Here is a 10,345-nt window from a genome sequence, read left to right as displayed (position 1 = left end):
AACATAGATAAAAACCTGCTCCTTGATCTCAGGAATGCAAAATCTTCGGAGGTGTCCAAATGAATAGGGAATAAATATCTTTCCAACATATATATGGTAGATGAGATGTTAGAGTTCTGGAATGTCCATCCCCATGCAAACTCAATTGCATACAGCTTGTTATCTTTTCCTTCTGGCCTTTCCCATGGTCATAACTTCAGAAAAGCTAGGGGTTACTCATGGAAAGCATTCATCACAATAACCGTCAACTTTGCAGCTGAGCCCAAAGCCATAACAAACAGAAAAAAGTTCAAAAAAAGCATGGAAGCGCTTCTCGCTGCAACCATGATAGCCTCGTTGTTGGGTTTCTCTTCTTTGCTATGTTCCCTTCCTACAAAAATTCTAGAAACATGCTTTTGCTAGTGTATGTTGCCATGTGAAAGAAAGACTCTGTGGAATGGTTGACAATAAGCTGGTGACAGCTTAGAATGTAAAAAAATGGTCCTGTGTCTCCCAGAGCCTTTTGGAAGCCGGGGTGATTTGTGTCCTGTTGTGAGAAAGAAGCAGGAAATTAATGATTCTTGAGTAGATGCTGAGTTTTCACATTGCTTTTTTCCTGATACTGTCCAGAGCTGAAAGTAGAAATTTGTGAACCCTAGGTAAAATAATATTGTCCATAGTGACTGACTTTCGTTGAATTGTCCAGTTTCTCAGAAGTGCCTTCTCACTCTCTCCTGTGTCTAATGATGCCAGCTATGCATTATTTTGCTGCTAAGACCGATAAAACCACATTCCCCCAGGAAACCAGTAAATGTCTGAGCCAGCCCCATTAAAAAATGTTTGTTTGAGATTCTACCTCTTATCCACCACAGTCTGCCAAACTCTGCCAAAGTTCTGCTCCTGACTGACTCAGCTGATCTCCTCCTGGGCGACTCTCCTTGCCCTTGGCTAGCAAGTTTGTATTAGGTAACCCTCTTACTGGTAAGACACTATGTGAAAGAAGTCCTGGTACAATTGTGTGTACAATCACATCACGTGCTTCTTTGTGGTGTTTTGCCCATTTATTAATTTTAAATATTTGTCCCAGGCCTTTTCATCGCTCATAAGGCAGCTGATGGAACTTCAAACAACAACAAAAGCCGTTAGCAACAGAAATGAAATACAGCAGCGGTATCAAATTGTGTTAATTGCAGAGCAGAGTCTTCAGGTCCTTTGAAAAGGTCAATAAGGAGACAGTAGAATGCTGGGAGAAGGGAAGGGCATTCCAATGTGGTACCACCACTGAGAAGGCTCTGTTCTTCAATGCCACCCACCTGGCTTCAGAAGATGAGGACAAACTAAGCAGGGCCTCTGAAGAAGATTTTAAAGGTTGGATGTTGTTGTTTAGTCTTGTCCGATTTTTCGTGACCCCATGGACCACAGCACGCCAGGTACTCCCATCTTCCACTGCCTCCCGCCAGAGTTTTGTTTAAAGTGTAATTGTAAAAAGTTTAAGAAGCCTGCTATATACAGTCTACTTGACTGTTCACCTACATGCATGATGTATGTGCTGCTACAGCTACCCAACTGCAAGGTGTCATCTAAGCAGCTGTCGTAGATGTGCTTAGAAGTAGATGTGTCCCTGCTATCAGCCTAACTTCTGATGTCCTCCAGAAGCCATCCCAAACTTTTTTGTCAGGGATAACTTGAAAAAAGAGACATTGCACATACCAAGAAATCTTTCATAAAAAAATATGTTAAAAACAACAACAACAAAGACACCCATAAGGAGTAAATGGTGGAGAATGAAAACCCATAACAGATGGTTCAGGTTCTATGGCACCAGAGTCTCTCCCACTACTAGCTACTGTAGGAGCAACTACAGTCAAGGTTTAGTTCTTGGGTTGCATTCAATGGTGACTGCACTGGCAGTAAACACTTCTGCTTGTGCAAATTGGGATACCCAATTGGGATACCGATTCAGAAGTGGATTGAAAGACCCTCTGGGAAATATGGAATGTGGCAGCATGGGTTACAGAAGGTCAGAGGCTAAGAGGGCACAACTCGTTCGTTGATTTTTTTAAAAGCCCTACTTCCCCCTCTCATGAGATCCCACAAAATCTCCCAAGACAAAGATTCTCCTGTTGACCATTAAGATGATCCTTTCGCCATCTCAATTCATGGGAAATTCAAGGCTTGGAAGAGAATTATAAGAGTTCCTCAGATCATAAAACCACACAGTCCCCTGATACAAATGAAAGCAGAGCGCCCAATAGTACAAATAACTGCATAATAAGAACCAACTGACTCATGGCAGTGCACATCAGCTGTATGATCTCATAGGTCTGATCCATCTCCAGTTTCCCTATTTTTCCAAAACTGTGCCATCTGAAGATGAGTTTATTTGGACAATGACCTGCTTTAGTGGAACATAGAAATGATTCTCCAGGCTTACTCACAGTGTGAACATAGTAGCATTTGCTGCGCTAAGGAGTCGGCATTTTCTAAAGGTAGGTCAAACCAGCTAATTGTGTTGACTAGGGCTGGAACATCATGTGAAATCCTTTCCCATGCTACAGCTAAAATAACAGAGGAAAGCTTTCCTTCACCCTGGGTCCGTGGCACAGAGTTTCAGCTTCCCCGTTAACCCATTTCCCCCCTAGTCTCATAAACAGTTCAGATGACATTTCCAGAAAATGTCTAGTTTACATTGAGTCTGAAATTCTTTCCCTTTCTGTAGCTGTATTAGCAGTGATGTTTTCACTGCAGCATGTGCTCTAAAAGACCACAAATGAAGGACCACAAATTTCATATACAAATGAATTTTTTTTAAATTTTTTTTAAAGGGGCATGGACAAAACAGGGGGTGGAGATTCAATGCCATTATCCAAAAGGCTGGGTTCTATAGCCTCTCTCTGTAATATAGAAATAAAAATGGACAGTAAGAAACTGTCTTTATACTTGTCTTTATACTTTCCTGGGCAACCAGTTGGGAGCCGCCGACAGAAGGGCCCTTAGTTGATAGGGCAAAGTAAGGTAAGCTATTATTTATTTCCCGGTCTGTATAAGCAGATCTCCTTGGCTTGTTTATCTACTTTTCCAACTCATCTGTGTAAATGGAGCCCAGGGCACCATAAAAATCTTCAGTGTTTCATTGTCTTAAAGCAGCGAGTTGTTGAGGAGTCAGTTTTTCAACAAAAACCATTTCAGTCATTTTGACAAAACCTGGCACCCTCGACAGGAGCTTACCGAAATGCCTCTTATTCACAAACATCTGTCAGCTGCCATCAACCAGCTCCCTGCGGCTCTCCGGATTGGGCGAGTCTTCAAAGCAATTCAGAAGAATCATGCAATAACAGTATTGATCCATCCAAGCTAAAATGATGCTCCCAAAGCATTTCACACTTACACAATGACACCAAAAGCGCACACATGTTTTTTGGACAAAGGGCTTTCTGTGCTTTCCATGCCTTACTTTCCAATATTATGTACACATACACCTCCTTATGTTGCTCATTTATAAATGTGTCTCTCACCTTTACACCCCACACTTCAAATGATCTTTTCTGGGTATAATACTCCAGATTAAAAATCAACAACAATTATATATATATAATTTTTTCCTGCATTGTAAGACATCTGTATGTGCAAAAGAAGTCCTATATCCCTGCTCACTCCAGGCCATAACAGGATATGCCTAATCTAAGACTGGAACTACTGACCTTTAAAGTATTTTGCAGTTCATATCGCTTCCTGAAATCCAGTCTAGCCAGCTTATTCATAAGGATGGAGGTTCATTGCACTCCTTAAATCCAACACTGGAAAATTCCAACCCTTTCCCCTTGTCTTGTCCCATTGTTTAATAGACTTTTCTTGGACATGGCTGCCCTCTCTTCCAGACCCTTGGCCTGTTCTTATCTTGTCCTGATTCTGGTTTCATCCTGCTGCAAATGCAGTGCTTTTTTTCTGGGCAGATGCAGGGGGACGCATCGCCCTAAACATTTTGTGAATCCAAGTTTGGCCTCATTGAGGGGCAGTATTTCAATATGAGTAGGAAAATGAGAGTATGCCTAAACATTTTTATTTTATTTTTTAGAAAAAAAGCACTGTGCAAATGCATTCATTTCTGACCATTGTCTTCTCACATAAGTTCAGCTTTTCCTTTGGATCTGCTGCCTGTTTTTGGACAGGCGTTCTAAGCTATGCTATTGACCCTGTTTCTTCCTTGGGGCCTCTGTTTCATTGGCTTGATCATACCTACTCTGACTGGTCCAGCTCCTACACAAGCTTATCTTTCTTGGATCTGAATACAAGTGTGTTTCATGTGTGTTTTGGCTGCCCATCCATGCTGTTCCCATAACATCTCTGGCTTTGTTTGAAGACTTTTTATATTCAGTGAAAGCCTGGACATTGTCTTAAAACACAAATTTGAATCTTGTGTATAATATATATGGCAAGATTAGACACTGTGATGCCTCTCCTCTCTGTTGACGGACTCCAATTTCCACTCAACAACATCTGGAAGGTACCATGTTGGCTTTTGTTTTTTAAAAAGGAAATAGCTCAAAAACAGTGCAATAAAACCAAACCAACATGTATAACACAGAAACATACAGAAGAATATACAGACAACCCCCCAAAAAGAAAGAAAAATGAAAGAGAGACGTCCAAAATGTGAATAACACAAGGCCTAGATATCACCATCAGGACTTACACGTCATTAAATGGGGGGCAGGGAAAGGTATGCATATGCTGTGGTATATAATAATGAATAACGGTACACTTCTTTATGATATCATACCTCACCAAAAACCTCAGGTTGGCTACATTTTATATAAGGAATAGGAGGTCACACTGGAAGCATAACAAATATAGCTACAGCCTGACTGAAGCTGAGATTTTCTGATTATGTGTCCCCTTACTTTGAGCAACTACAACTAGTTTCATAGTTTTGGGATCCAGGAAGGGGCAGACTGTCCCTTTTTGCCACCTGAGGCAAAGTGGCAATGTGCCCCCACCCTGCCGCCCCACTGCTCCCTTGATTACTGGGGTGATGGTCTGGCAGCCACAGGATTCTGCCACCTGAGGCAACTGCTTCAGTCTGCCTTATGGGTGGGCCTGTAGGCTGAGTGCCCAGGAAGCTTGATATAAATCACATCACCTTTTGACTTTTGAACAGAAAATCTCCTTGAATTGCTGCAATGGCAACCTTCTTAAACTCACACAAAGCTTGACCTCTTCTTCTGCAATTATTCTTCGCCCAGCCAAGCCACCATTCATGTGCTGTACATATGTGAACTTAGCTAGTCTGTTTTGAAACTATAATTACTATTTGCCACTATTTTAGGGATGCTGCTAGGCAATGTCATCCCTTGGCTCTTAAAAAGCGGAACTCCAAACTAAACTGATGATTAGAAGAATTACTGTATTTTTCGCTCTATAACACGCACCCGACCATAACACGCACATAGTTTTTAGAGGAGGAAAATCCATAGGTATGCCACCCGTAGGCATTCCCTCCATAACATGCACAGACATTTCCCCTTACTTTCTAGGAGGAAAAAAGTGAGTGTTATGGTGCAAAAAATACGGTATGTATCTGTTCTTTTCCTTTTGGTCTTTTGTAAGCAAATGTCAGGTCTTTGTAATATTCTCTCTCACACACACACAGTGCTGGATTTACGTATAAGCTAAACAAGCTATAGCTTAGGGCCCCACTCTCTTGCCCCCCCCCCCCAATATACTTCTTAATTGTATTTCAGTTCAACAATTACTTTGATAAAATACATATTTGGCTATGTGCAAATGGCTTTAGATACCCATTAGGTCCATAAATTACCATATAGCATATATTCAACACAAAAAACTGCGACAATTTGTTGTTGACAAAGGACAGCTGGACATATAAAGGGCCCCATTACCTTCAGTAGCTTAGGGCCTCATCAAACCTAAATCCAGCCCTACACACACACACACACACACACACACACACACACACACACACACAGAGCTGCTGTTGCCAACCATCATATGATTATCATATGATCAACTGTGATGAATCATTGCTTCTCCCCCCGCCCCTTGTCCTGCAATCATTCAATAACCCAATAGGCTTATCACATGCTTGCTACAATAATTTAAACTGAACCACTCAAGTCTCACTGGTGGTTCCATTGACCTTAGTTATAGCAGAGCAGGTGTCATGGGCATAAGCTTTAATAACATATTTTTGCAACCAGTTTGTTCAAGACAAAGTTTACTTTTAGCTCAGCTTCGCTGGAATGTTATGTTACTTTCTATGGGGTCTTGGATTTGTTTGTCATATGCTTCAGATCAAAGGCAACCTGGAAACTGCTTGAAATAAGAATGGACTCATCGGTCTGAAGGCTGAAGAGGAGGAAAGGTGCTTGAGGATTTAGTGTTGAACTTATTGCTGTTTGGATCAATACGAATGAGTGATATGGTTAATATTCCTTATTTCCTGTGGATGGCTTTCTGAATGGACAATGTACTTGGGGTGGGCAGGTGGGTTTAAGGTGGAAGGGTGGACTCCTGCCCTTCCTGGATGCTAAAAGTTTGTGAATCTTCAATTCACAAACAGAAATGTATGTCCTCCCAGTTCCCACCTGAGACAACTCCCATCTTTCTCAGCATCACACCTTGAGAAAAACCACCCTGTTCTGTCTCTCACACAGATCTCTTCTATCAGGAGAAGGGAGAGAGTCCTGAGGGACTTATAAAGAGGCATCAAGAACTGCACCTGTTGAATTTCTCCGCATTTTGAAACAGTTTAAAGATGGGTAGAGGGACGTGGGTGTTGCTGTGGGTTAAACCACAGAGCCTAGGACTTACCGATCAGAAGGTCGGCGGTTCAAATCCCCGCGACGGGGTGAGTTCCCGTTGCTCAGTCCCTGCTCCTGCCAACCTAGCAGTTTGAAAGCACATCAAAGTGCAAGTAGATAAATAGGTACCACTCCAGCGGGAAGGTAAACGGCGTTTCCGTGCGCTGCTCTGGTTCGCCAGAAGCGGCTTAGTCATGCTGGCCACATGACCCAGAAGCTGTACGCCGGCTCTCTTGGCCAATAAAGCGAGATGAGCGCCGCAACCCCATAGTCGGCCACAACTGGACCTAATGGTCAGGGGTCCCTTTACCTTTTACCTTAAAGGTGGGTAGACCCATTAAGCTGCAGCATTGCTCAAATGAAAATAACCTAAGACCCCAAATGATAATTTAGCTCCAAAGAAAAGAGTTCTATTTTGAGGCCTTTACCTAATGGGAGAAAAGCAAGAGGGTCCTTGTTGTTTTTTAATGTAAGCCACAGTTGGCTTTGTCTAGGAGCAAATCTGGATACAATCCCTTTGGCTCACATTTAAGAATGACTTTAAATTATAATGTAAGATTAGCTGAAGAAGCAACCAACAATGTTAATAAACAGAGAAGGCAAGCACTGTAATTATATACAGCCTTCTCTTGGAAAATTGCTAGCACAAGACGTTTTATTTTCTTGCAAATATCAGCTCTTTTGGTTAGAGCTGTCAGAAGCAATTGGCTTGGAGTCGCCCGATGCAAAGATATCAGACCTCCGGCATCATTGCTAGAAAGAGCATAGAAACCCAGCAAGGTATTATTAATCAGTCATTTGCGGTGCCTCTTCTCTGCTGATAATGCCAGAAGAATGGAGAATAAGACACAAATGACATAGCTTTTCAAGGAAGGCCAAAGAAACTACATTTCAAACACTCACACTCACACATGCTTGAGAATACCATGGCGTCATAAAGGAGGAATCAGAAACATGTGGCATGCCAGATGTTGGAATCTGACTCCCATTAGCCCCCGCTAGCATGGGCAATGATCAGAGATGATGGGAGTTATGATATAGCAACAATGGAGAGGCTGCAGGTTAAATGTTACAGATTAACCTGTGACTAGTCCTTATATGTTTTGCACAAGGAGAACATTTGGAATTCGAGTGTGAGATGTTGATTCCTGAGAGGTTCTGGTCTTCAGAAGAGAGACGGTTAACTGCTGCTATGAGGTCCTACAATAATTCATTCGTTCAGCCTTTATTGCATAATTCAGACAATAAAATCATAAAAGGGGGAGGAACATTCATAAAACATTGGTAATCCAGACATATTAAACACATAAAACGAATAAAAGACTCAATAGCCCCCATTAGATAAAGTAGTTTTAAATTTGACTTTAAAAATCTTGGCAAAATCTCCCGAGACAATCTCAGTAGTTTCGGGAATATCATCCCACAACAGGTATTAGGTTACAAATTCTTTGCAAGTAGACACAGTACTTTAAGCTTCAAAGGAGCCACCAGTGGGTCTCTCCAAAGAGGGTCAAAGAGAAGGCAGTCCAAAATTATATGGTATATTGTAACTGGTGTATTCATAATACCACAAGAGCAAAGTCTATTCTGGAAGGGTATTTTTTGGAACCTTCCAAACAGCACAGATGAGGGGGATGCATTTAAATGGGCTAACATGAAAACTCTACAACACAAAGGGGTATCTAACTTATAAATTATTTCTTCTGGCACATCCTTACTGCTCTAGGATACATATGTTCTCAGTGTCCCTGTTTATCAAGGATAGTTGGTCCCTAGTTCCCAGAGCTCATAAATCACTGTCCCGGGTTACAATTTCATTAAGGTGAGGGCCAAATTCGTCTTGGCACCAAGCAAGGCTTCCCTTGCTATCCAAATAGCAACCCAAGCATCCAGGACTTGCTTTTCCTCAGTACCATGGCAGTTCAGCTCCTCCTCCACAGTTCCCATGGTCCTGCTCAAGCTTCTTTATCTGTGGAGTGATGGATGGAGAGGATGAATTTGGAAGTACAAAGCAGCTCATGGTCATGTTGTGCAAGGGGAAGAAGCCCCACACAGACACCACAACACCATCATGTTTCTCCCCTAAGTAGCTTAGCCAGGAAGAACTCAATTCCTACATCTGGAAGCAGGTGGCCTTCAGGCTATTGCTGTGGGCTACTGGGACTGTCTTACTGAGGAATCTTCATCCCACCTCCCTATCTCCTCCCAGCAGTGCTACCGGCTAGTTTATGAATGGGAAGGATGGGACATTCATGACTCTCAAGGTCTCATTGGACTACAACACCTATAATCCCTGGTCACTGGATATGCTGGGTGTTGGATAGGATAGTTGGGGTCCCCCAGCATTTGGGGTACACTATCCCTACTTCACCCCCCTTTCTGGTTTTGTTGTCCATTTGTCCAGAATGTACAGTGGTACCTCGGGTTAAGAACTTAATTCGTTCTGTAGGTCTGTTCTTAACCTGAAACTGTTATTAACCCGAGGTACCACTTTAGCTAATGGGGCCTCCCGCTGCTGCCGCACGATTTCTGTTCTCATCCTGAGGTAAAGTTCTTAACCCGAGGTACTATTTCTGGGTTAGCGGAGTCTGTAACCTGAAGTGTCTATAACCTGAAGCGTTTGTAACCCGAGGTACCACTGTATGTCCATATGCACCTATCCTTTCCCACTGTTGCCAGTTCCCCGCCCCCTTGCCCGCCCCACCGTGGAAAAATCCTGGCATTGCAGGATAAGCATCTCTCAGCATTTGTAGAATTCTGTTCCCACAAAGGGGATGGGGAAGTCCCACCATGACAAAAAAAAAGGAGGCCTGAAGGCAAAGCACCCAAGAAAATGTGTGGGCTCCCTTTCCATTGCAAAGCAAATTCTCTCTAAAAATTATCCAGATGTTGTAGAATATGGTTTCTTTCATCTCTTAAGTGTGCAATGGAATCTGCTTTGATTTGGACTGATTGGCTGGTCACCTTCATTTGCCACGATAAACGTGTGCATGTTTGCTTGCTAAAATAAATGCTTGCAGCCTCACCGAATCCATCTAGCAAGATGTTTGCACCGCTCGCCCCTTTATCAACGTCTAGTTTTCCCTGCAGGGAGACACAGTGTGGATGTGAATATGCAGTTTTGTTTGCAACACCATAAATGCAGCCACCATCATTGTGACATGGATTCAGGCTAATAGCTGATGCATGCAAACCAACAGCCAAACCAGCTGTGTTGCACTTTTTCTGGTAACTGGCCAAGAGGATAAAATTCTGGTTTTGACTGTACAACTCTGGCAGTTGTGCAACCCTTTTCATACCCTGCTTGTCTTCTTTAGCCTGAAACTGTCAATTGCCTCACTGTTATTAGTGCACACCAGATGTTCTGTCACTCCCAGCTCATATACTCATCCCTCTGAGGGCTGAAACTATTGGGGAGGGGCGTTCTCATACTTGGCATGGCAGGGTAGAGATTCATAGGTCAGAATCTTAATCCAAGTGTGAGGACAAGGAAGAAGAAAAGAAACAGAGAGAGAAGAGATTATCCAAAGGGAGCAAGAAAATGA

This window comes from Podarcis liolepis, assembly GCF_965112155.1.
Source record: "Podarcis liolepis genome assembly, chromosome: 1".
NCBI classification, from domain to species: domain Eukaryota; kingdom Metazoa; phylum Chordata; class Lepidosauria; order Squamata; family Lacertidae; genus Podarcis; species Podarcis liolepis.
Note: the sequence above shows the minus strand (reverse complement) of the source record.